The sequence below is a fragment of the Pinus tabuliformis genome, chromosome Q, assembly GCF_031772625.1.
Source record: "Pinus tabuliformis cultivar Carrire ecotype Pingquan chromosome Q, CPIR1, whole genome shotgun sequence".
NCBI lineage: Eukaryota > Viridiplantae > Streptophyta > Pinopsida > Pinales > Pinaceae > Pinus > Pinus tabuliformis.
In genome coordinates, this window is record NC_142296.1 from 855,845,358 (window position 1) to 855,852,519 (window position 7,162).

Genomic DNA, 7,162 nt, shown 5'->3' on the forward strand with positions numbered 1-7,162 from the left:
CTGTACTTGGTATTGAAAGCTTGCTGCATCTGAGCCCAAGTGGTGATACTATTCCCAGGTAAGCCCATGAACCAGCGTAATGCTGCATCCTTAAGAGTTGAAGGGAAGAGTTTCAGCTTTTGCTCATCTTCAGTATAGTCATAGGTTCTACAAAGGACAGCAAACTCAAACAGGAAGGTATCAGGATCTTCAGTAGTCAGTCCATGGAAGTGAGGTAAGGCGGAGGGGCTAATGTTCTTAATTTTCATCTCTCCATTGGTCTCTCGGATGGGGAAGGCACCTTCTATTCTCTCATCTTCTCTTCTATTGTCAGCCATAGCTTCAGATGGAGTGGTCTCTAACTCTTCTTCTTCTATAGGACCTTTGTATATCTCGGGATGTTCACCTATAGGTTCTTCTGGATCACTGTCACCAAAGAAGAGAGAAGGGTGACTCAGTGATGTGGTGGGGGTGTTGGGTAGGAATTTGCCTGATTTATCTCGGTGTCTACGAGGCATGAAATGGAAAAGTTTTTTTTTTTTTTTTTTTGATTGCTTTTGCTTTTTTCTTTGGTACCTGCAAAACTGAAATAGATTGATCTACAACTAACTATAAAGATGCAGAATTAAACTGAAAGCAGGAAAGAACTAATCTACTTTGCTCAAATGAAATTGCAGGAATGGAAATGCTAGTCTACGCTTGCAAAATTGAAACACTAATCTACGCTTGCAGAAATGAAATGCTAGTCTATGAAAGCAGGAAATGCTAATCTATGAAAGCAAGAAATGCTAATCTATGAAAGCAGGAAATGTCTATGCTACTTTTGCAGAATAGAAATGAAATAAACTACTTAGCAGAAGGCAAGAGTAAGAAAATAGAAGAAAAGCAACAATTACTAATACTCTGACGCTTCCCCGGCAACGGCGCCAAAAATATGGTGGGCTCCAGTATTGTAGCAATAATGCTACAACTCCTGGAGCTTCCTATCTCTAATTTTATCAACCCGGTAGTTCGTACAAACTTGGAAGCGACGGTGCTGTATGCACAAGTACTAGCTCTTGTCGCAGCTGTCACTTGGTCAGCTGGCACAAGTCCGCTAGGGCTCAAGCCAACTTCTATATGTTCTCAGAAGAAGCTTTCTAAATGATGGACGAAGGCTATTTCAAAGGAAATTAATCTACTTTGAAAAAATGAACTGAAAGCCAACCAAAACATGAAACCCTAGTAAACCCTAATCTGACTAGTTTAACCTCTATGATGCAATAGTGAGAGTGAAAATGTCTAAAAATGATGCCATTACTTCTAGTGATGTGAAATGCATGAACTCAAACTACTTCCATTAAAAAGAACATTGTTTTTGTATTTTTTCTTAGGTGGTTGGAGTGATTACGGTTTTGTTTCTTATTAGGGTTTGGCTGTGCAGAGGTGGTGCGAAGGGAGAGAAAGCTTGGGAAGGTCAGGAGGGCTAGGAGAGGTCCCAGGGGATCCCTAGCATCAGTCCACAGAAGTCCACAACGTTCAGGTGCTCGGCAACCGAGTTTGCAGGCTTCTACAGGATGTCTGCAGGGGATCCTACAGGAAACTAAGGAATTCTATAGGAAGTCTGCTAACTTCTACAGGATGTTCTACCGTGGGAGTTTTGGGTGATGGTGAAGTGATGGGGCGGTATGGGTGGATAGGTAAGATGGAGATGGAGCTTGTGATGGCTCAGGGGTAGAGAAATAAGATGGAGAAAGAGAGCACGAAGTTGGTTGGTGGATAGAAGGATGGAAGCAACGAAAGGTCAAGAAAATGGAGCTACGTGGGCAATGGAAGAGTTGGAAGGTAAACGAGCTGAACAGAGGTCGAGTAGGTGGCTTTAGGCATGGTTAAGAAGAAGAAGAAGGAAGTGGAATGATATTGAGCAGTGTAAATAAAACAAATTGCTTATGTCTTGCACCAAAAACGAGAATCCATTAACCTGTGCTACCTGTGCTATTAAACCAATGAACAGCAATGTAAATCGTGAAGAGAAGTCGTGCATGGAGGTGGAATGAAGGAGTATGGCTCAAGATCAGAGTGAATGGATGGATCTATAACTAAAATGACTGTGTTGCAGCTTGCATAAAAGTAGAAAAAGACTGCGTTTTTTTGTGGTTGGTACAGACTGCACCACAATCTCTAAACAGAGATGGCAGTGAAGGCACTAACAACCTTTTCTTGGAGCTCCAATGAATTACAATCCTCCTATTCTAATCTAAGCAACTGAAAGTGATTCAACCATAAGCTAATCCTTCATTAAAGAAATCAAATCAGCAGACTGTGTTCTTGAAATGCATATCAAAACAAAGAAACAAAGTGTTGGAAAGAAAGGCAAATAACACTACAAGAAGAGGAGGTCTATTGCTCTCAGGTTGGGCCCTAACCTGAGAGCTATAGCTCCCTTAAAAGCTCATAATTAGATCCAAATCTGCTTGCCTTTATTCATAATCAAGAGTCTAATGTCATGCCAAAACTGGCTTACAAAAACAAACACCGAGTTGTGCTCAGAAATTACAATATCAGTCCAAAAGTTCAAAAAGCTTCTATCAAAGGCTACGACCTTCATATTTATACACAATGAAGATCAAGCTGGCTTCCTCCATTCGTGGAGCTTGGCTATCCAACTGAAAGTCAAACTGCTGTAAACTGCTGATCCTGTAGAACATGTTGGCTGCCTTTAAGCTCGGTGGGGAGAGCTGTTGGAGCTCGGAGTTAAGGTGAAAATCACGAGGAAGGTCATCAAGACTATGGACAACCTCCCTATGAACCCGCAATGTCACCTTTGCTATCTCCTTGTCTCCATTTGCGTGGTCTTTTGCTCTCTTTAATGCCAAAAACCTGAAATCATCATTTATTAGCCACATAGATATAATGCCTGCCCTTCTTCCTACAAATAACACGAATATACTAAGAAATGAATGCATAAGTGATAAAAGATGAATGGTTGAGCAAGGTAAGTAGGCCAAATGAGCCCAAATTGTACCAAAAATTGGGGCTCATCAGATGGCACTTCCAATCACTTTAACGAGCCAAAAAGGTGAATTTCTCGACAATCTTTTCATATTTAATGAGTTTGTAAAGAGTTTAAAGGAGACTCATTTTTGAGGAACAAGTGGTATCAAGGGTAGCAATTGGTTCCGGGTAAGCTTGGAACTTCTCAAAACCTGACGATGTGAAGAGGTTGGCTAACAAAACCACTCGTCATAGCTATTCCTCAAAAAGGGTAAACAATCAAGTGGAAGTGTATGATCGACCAAAAGAATGGAGATGATGGAAGGAACACAACCAAGGCTCAAAAGGCTGATATAATGGCAATCACAAAGTTTATTTACCAAAGGTGGGTTCATTTTTTAACGAGCTTGAACCGTGGGGAACTATGCTCTGTGGTAGGTTCATTTTTTAACGAGCTTGAACCATGCGATAACATATGCTCAGTTTTTAGTTTTTCTTTTTATGCAAGCTAAAAATGACAAAAACTAAGAAAGCTAGAAAAGACAAAACCAAAAAGCTAGGAAAAATAAAAAGGTTAAAACTAGAAAATGAAATCGAAAAAGGTTTGCATGCCCCCAGCATGATGAAAAGGAGAGTCTCCAGTAGCCATATGGAAACTTCTGTGGTTACGTAGGATTGTTTCGTCCGCCAAATAGGAAAAACACTTCCTTCACTTCATCTGCCAAATAGACAAAGGTGAATGGTGTCTTAGACCAATAAAATAACCTACAGGGAAACCATGTTAGACAGGATGGTTTCGTCTGCAGAATAGACAAAACACTTCCTTGGCTTTGTCTGCCAAATGAACAACGGTGAATGGTGTCTCAGACCAATCACATAACCTACAGGGAAACCTATCTTTTCAGCTGGGTTCGTCTGCCAAATAGACAAGGGTGCATGCCCGCTAAGCTTTATTACATTCGCTAGACTACTCCTGGCAATCAAGTGGATGGAATGAAGGTTAGAGAGATATTGTTGATGTACAAGGACCATTTAGGGATGATGATCGACTTGGAGCTGTGCTTGAACCAGGGAATGGAAGCTGGTCAACAGTGAAAATTTTTCCTTCATGTGGGAAACACATCACTCGAAAGAGTGTTGAAACAATAGCCTCCATGTTATAAACATAGTCACGTCCAAGGAGTAGATTGTAATATAATGGTCTTGGGACTACCATCATGTTCAGGTGAACGACTTTCCTTCCCAATGTTTGTAGAAATTTCTGTTTTCCCACCCCGGTTTTCAGTTTCACCTTATTTCTCCTATGTAGTTAAATTCCCTTTCCCATAACCATACATTTAACAAGCTGAAAAAATAAATATTGCTGAAAACACAAATTCTGGAAATTTTACAGAATGCTGGAAATTGCAGAAATAAAAATCAGCAGTAATAAACAGCCTTTAAAACACATTTAAACACTGAGATTTTTGGTCAACTTGACCCTAGAAAAACCCCCTACAACTCTTGGGGAAAACCAGTTCGAGAGCTGTTCTTAATTTCTGAAAATGCCTTTTTACAGTGTGAAATTTTCAGCAAAAATCAGCAAGCAAATTTACAACTTATCTCGATTTCTGAGCCTCACAGCCCACCAGAAATTTCCAAACAGCAACACAATGTTGTACGGCCACTGTATGGATGGTACGGATGAATGTACAGATGGTACGGACGTCTGTACGGATGGTACGGACAGGCTATAAGGACGGTACGGACAGACTGTACGGACCTTGATTTTTGTGCAGAAAATCAGCTGCCTTGATTTCTGTGCAAAAACAAATATGCTTTTTACTGTTTGCTCAGCAAAAATCTGCCTTTTACTGCTTGCACATTCAACTGTAAGGGTTTGCTTAAATGCTACCTTGGTATGTGTGCCAAGCTGCTGCCTCCTTCTCCTCCTTGTCCAGAAATCTCCCTTGCTCTCTTGCTCTCTCTCTCTCAATCTGCTCATGAAAGAATGAATGATCTTTTCCTCCTTTTCCTCCCTTAACCCAACCCTAAGTGACTTTTGGGTGATCCCTAAATCCAATGGCTGAAATAGATTTAGATCAATGGCTGAGATTAAATGCTCATTTAAATCTCACTTTCTATTTTTTAATTCACCCCACTTTAATAAAGACCCACTTAGTCATTTATTTCCAAAGTCACTTTTCCTTTCTAATTTTTCATTGACTTTATAAAAGTCACTTTAAAATTAGACTTAGTAACTTTATCACTTAAAGTCACTTTTAAATTAGATTTAACTTTATAAAAATTATAAAGTTACTTTAGGAGAAAAATTAAATTCTTTTGGACACTTTTCCCTAGGCCAAGGATCAAAGCCTAAGGGAACCACCTGTCCTCCGGTACCAAATTTCAACACTCCCTCTTACCGAGGAAGGTGTTCCTCACCACACCCATCTTGTCTCTGAAGTAGACATGCTTGCCCCGTGGTAAGGCTTTGGTAAGAATATCTGCAACCTGCTCATCAGTGGAAATATACTCAAGCTTCACAGCTCCCTTCTGAACATAGTCTCTGATGAAATGATATCTGATCCCGATATGCTTTGACCTGTCATGAAATACTGGATTCTCTGTGAGTTTAATGCAACTTTGATTATCACAGTAAATCACTGAAGGTCTTAACGGCTGACCAAATAAGCCAAACAACATCTTGCGAAGCCAGATGGCCTCACAACTAGCTAGACTGGCTGCCATATACTCTGCTTCCGCTGAACGCAGTGCTACTGACTGCTGCTTCCGGCTGAACCATGACACTACTGCTGAACCAACCCAAAACAGCACCCTGAAGTGCTCTTCCTATCAGAAGCACAACCTGCCCAATCAGAATCAGTGTATCCTGCCAATCTCACTCCATCTCCCTGCCTGTAGTCCAGACCATAATCCACTGTCCCCTACAAGTACTGCAAAATGTGTTTTGCAACCACCCAGTGAACCTTCCTAGGCTCACATATAGACTGACTCGTCGTGTTGACTGCAAAACAGATATTTGGTCTAGTGTTGACCAAATACATCAAGGAACCAATCAGCTGCCTGTACAATGTGGGATCCACCAACTCGAATCCGAAGCATGAAGCTTCTTCTAGTTGGTGATCATCGGTGTCGACATGGGTCTACAATCCTCCATGTGGAATCTGCTAAGGATGTCCAAAATATACTTCCCCTGCCCCAGGAAGAAATGCCCCTCCTCCTGCCACACCTCCAAACCCAAAAAGTAATGCATCAAGCTGATGTCCTTCATCTCAAACTCCGCCGCAAGATCTCTCTTGCAGTGCTCTATGAGTCTCTCTGCACCTGTAATGACCAAGTCATCCACATACAACACCAGAATGAGAGGCTCCTCACCAATCACAATAAAGTAAAGGTTCGGATCTGCCTCACTCTTTGTGAAACCCATCCCCTGCAAATATGTATCTATCCAGGAGTACCAAGCTCTGGGAGCTTGCTTCAGGCCATAAAGGGCCTTCTTCAGTCTGCACACATGGGACTCCTTTTCATGCACCTCAAAGCCCTGTGGCTACTCAATGTACACCACCTCCTGTATGAAGCCATTGAGAAATGCGGTCTTCACATCCATCTTGTGGATCTTCCAACCCATCTCTGCTGCTATCGATATATTGGAGCGTATCGAAGTATATCGAGCCACGGGAGTGGAGGTCTCCTCATAATCAACTCCCTCTACCTGGGAGAACCCTCTAGCCACAAACCTTGCTTTGAATTTCTCAATGCTGCCATCTGCAGCATGATTTACCTTGTAAAGCCATCTGGAAGTAACCACGTATTTGCCCTCAGGCCTCGGCACCACCTCCCAAACATCATTCTTCATGATAGAAGAATACTCCTTCTGCATGGCCTCTCTCCAGACCTGCTGGCTAGCTGCCTCCTCATAGCTAGAAGGCTCAGAGTCAAGGATGCTGGTAACCATCGCCATATAACTACAAAACCTCTCAGGTGGTCAACTCTCTCTAACCAGCCTCTTCGTCTCAGCAACAGATGTGGCATCTCTCAAGGTGTCCTGAAGCCACTTGGGCTTCCTCTTCCCTCAACATGCTTCTCCCATAGGAGAATGAAACTCCTCCTCCTCATCACCATCAGTAGCCTGAACTCCTGACTGTCTGTCTGCTGTCCTCCTGCCTACACCGGAACCTGTAGAAGCTGAGGTACCGTGTGAACTGTC